The sequence below is a fragment of the Mandrillus leucophaeus genome, unplaced genomic scaffold (genome assembly GCF_000951045.1).
Source record: "Mandrillus leucophaeus isolate KB7577 unplaced genomic scaffold, Mleu.le_1.0 Scaffold333, whole genome shotgun sequence".
Classification (NCBI taxonomy): domain Eukaryota; kingdom Metazoa; phylum Chordata; class Mammalia; order Primates; family Cercopithecidae; genus Mandrillus; species Mandrillus leucophaeus.
Genome location: NW_012103510.1, coordinates 1,455,613 through 1,459,193, shown reverse-complemented (window position 1 = coordinate 1,459,193; position 3,581 = coordinate 1,455,613). Strand labels below are relative to the sequence as shown.

Here is a 3,581-nt window from a genome sequence, read left to right as displayed (position 1 = left end):
TTCTCATGAAAAGACTCTATAGTAGAAGCTAAGAATGGAGAAGAGAGGAGGGGAGCTTCTCCTTTGCTATGTCCCTGAACGACCTGAGTGACGGAAGCTAATAAACACCCAGGTAGACGTGAGCATTCCAGCGTTTTCTTTGCTTCTGGAATGCCATAATTTGTCCTTCAGCAGTGAAAACAAGAGCTTCTAGTGAGTTCTCCCTACTCCGAAACTGGAAAATATCAGCTGTGCCTATCAGCAGCATCAGTGACCAAAAGTTGACCTTGCTTAGTTAATCAGTAGAGAAACTAATCAGTTGGAAAAATGCAAATTTGTTTTCTGTACAGACTTGGAAACTCATTACACTGAACCACTCCTTAAATTAAGTTTAGAGTAGTGACTCAAAATCTGGGTCAGATAAGGAACAACGTAAAGCTGTAATAAGCAGGCTTGAGAGCAGGAGCACTCTTTGAATCCCATCATTGAAGGCATTTGTGTTCATTTCTTCTTAGGCCCCTTAACTGTGTCTACAGAACAGCAAATGGCCAACTCAGTTTGGATTGGATTGTTTTTTCCTAGCTGTCCCATATTTATGTGGATGAAAATTTTCTTGTAATGCATTTTAGTTTCAGTTTGAACAGTGAGTGCCCTCTGATCCTTTAGCCCAACTGTCAAACCTTAAGCTACTTTATTTTTCCAAACAAATGGTGAATTGCTATAATCTATTACCTGGGTCATCAGATTCCAGAGGTGAACATCTCATGGACTAACCCTGTCCATTGCTACCTGGAACCCCTGGGTCACTGTGAGAAAGCACAACTGTGCCTTTGTTTTTGAAATGCTAATTATGATTTAAAATCAGTGACTGTCATTCAATGCCTCAGGCGGACAACAAACAGTGGTACACCATTTCCTTTTCTCATTCCCCCCAAATGATAAAACAGTTTTAATAAAATTAGCCCTGGGGCGGGCGCGGTGGCGGTGGCTCATGCCTGTAATCCCAGTACTTTGGGAGGCCTAGGCGAACAGATCACCTCGGGGCTGGGAGTTCGAGACCAGCCTGTCTAACATGGTAAAACCCCATCTCTACTAAAAATACAAAAATTATCTGGGCGTGGTGGCACATGCCTGTAGTCCCAGCTACTCGGGAAGCTGAGGCATGAGAATCACTTGAACCCAGGCAGCAGAGGTTGCAGTGAGCCAAGATCAAGAAAATTAGCCCTGTCCCTCTGCACTCTTGCTAACTTCCCTTCCAGCGTGCCTTGGAGAATGTGTGATTGATTCCTAGGCACATCAGCTCAGAAGGCATCTGCCAGAAAGTGGCACCAAGGAAGAAGACATTTAACGCAATGCACAGTGTTTCTGTGCAGTAGGAGATTCTCTAAGTCAGTACTTCCGTTTTGTGATGAAATCATCAGCAACAAGAAAGAGTTGTCTAGAATTTTAAAACAAAATGCCTTAGGATTCCAAATAAATGTTATTTTAACTAATGCTTTCACTACTTTATGCACCTACTATGTTCCTGGCATCAGGCCAAGTTGCTGGAGGTTCAAAAGTTAATTGGACAAAATACTTTGAAAAGCTCACAATGGAACTCATAGGTGAGGCAGATGAATTGTGACAAGTGAGACACACGCAATGATAGAAGTGTCTACAGATGCAACAGTGGTGCCATTTTCTCTTTCTCCCTTAAAAATCTTAAAGTTAACAATAGGTAGAACTTTAACCTGGAGATGATATGATAGGAAAGGCTGTGGATATCAATTGCTGTAGTCAGATAGTCAAAGAGTTACCACAGAGAAGGTAAAATAGCATTTCTTTCACTTTTTTTTTTTGTGAAAGAGCATGCTTCATTGGAAAGCAGACTGCTGCACAGTGACCAACAGACAGGCCACCCAGTGGGCACTTACACATCGTACTCCAAAAGACACAGGATGTTTTGCTAATAAAAGTCAATGGGAACAGGGATTCCTCTGGGCAACTACCCCAACCTCATCCCTTTCAGGGACTGAGAAATCTCCCAACCATTTTCCTGATGGCATCCGCGGTTCACTAGAGACACAGCCCCTCAGGAGTGCCTTCCTGTTTCTTATAAAGAATATTTTCTTTAGATTTTTTGAAGTCTTCATTTGTTACTTTCATTCTACACTCTCTTAAGGCCATCAGACCAGCTTCTGTTCAGATTGCCTTGATGTCAGCACCAGAGAGGTCATTTTTAGCCACGATCAAGTCGTCCAGGGTTACATCATCAGCCAGCATCATCCTGCTTGTGTGAATCTGAAAGATGCGCCTCTTGGTCTTTTTGTCAGGCAGGAGGAACTCAATATTCCTGTCAATGTGGCCTGGTCTGATAAATGCTGGATCCAAAGTTTCTATTCGGTTTGTGGCTGTGATAACTTTTACATCTCCCCTAGAATCAAATCCATCCAACTGGTTCAGCAGTTCCAACATTGTTCACTGAATTTCTCTCTCAGCACCAGAATTGGAGTCATATCTTTTTGTCCCAATGGCATCAATTTCATCAATAAACACGATGGACGGTGCATGTTCTTCAGCAACTCGAAACAATTCTCGTACAAGTTTGGGACCATCACCTAGGTACTTCTGAATAAGTTCAGAGCCAACAACCAAGTGGCTGAGGTTTGGTTTGCTACTGCTTTGGCTAACAAGGTTTTACCTGTGCCAGGTGGACCATAGAGAATGACCCCCTTGGGAGGCTTTATACCCATTTCTTCATAATATTCAGATGGATGAGTGGAAGCTCCACAGATTTCTTAATTTCCTGAATTTGGTTGTCCAACCCCCCAATATCCGCATAGGTCTCCTGGGGGGTCTTTTCCACCTTCATCACTGTGACCAGGGGATCCGTGTCATCCATCAGCACCCCTATCACTGCATGCACCTTGTGAATGAGCAGGACCAAGCAGCCAGGTTCCAGCAGATCCTTGTCTACAAATGAAAGAATGATGACGTTGTGTTCTGAGCCCACAGATGTAGACAAGATGGCATGATTGTCATCAATGATCTCTTCCAAGGTTCCTACTGACATCAGGGTCCCCCTCAGATCATCCACTTTTGATCTTTCCTCCTCTTGCTTTTCTTCTAATGGTTTCATTTGTTCCTGATTTATAATGATTTCTTCTTCCATGAGAAGATAGACTTTAATTCTCTCTAACTTCAGTAATTTTAACCGGCACTGAGTGTGAGGTGTCACCATTGGCACTTTGCTGGCAGCATCAGGTCCCTTTGTTTTCTTCTTCTTTTTCCCCACTCTAGTTGGTACAGGAGGGTTATATTTCTTTTTCTTGTCCTTGTCATCCTTTTTGCCACCTCCAGGACCATGACCACAACTCTGACTTTGACCCATCTTGCCTTGGCCACTTGAGCTGCTGCCGCCGGAGTAAAATAGTATTTCTCTGCATTGCTCAAGAAAGCTTATCTGCTTAAATACCTATAAGAGGTATTTTAATTTGACATCAGTAGGAACTTTCTCCTAAGTAAGGTATTCCCCTGAGATGCTATCTTCTTTGAGAATTACCAAACTATCCTATTTTTATGCTACAAGTGGCCAGTCATACATTTTTCCACCTTGCTAGGCA

General features: G+C 42.9%; 1 pseudogene across 1 annotated transcript; it reads right to left on the bottom strand.

Annotated features, from left to right (window-relative positions):
• Positions 1–2,034: 2,034 nt before the first annotated feature.
• On the bottom strand, positions 2,035–3,375 carry LOC105545637 (annotated as a pseudogene). The gene has a single exon (XR_001006964.1). The product of XR_001006964.1 is annotated as a 26S protease regulatory subunit 4 pseudogene (transcript).
• Positions 3,376–3,581: the final 206 nt, after the last annotated feature.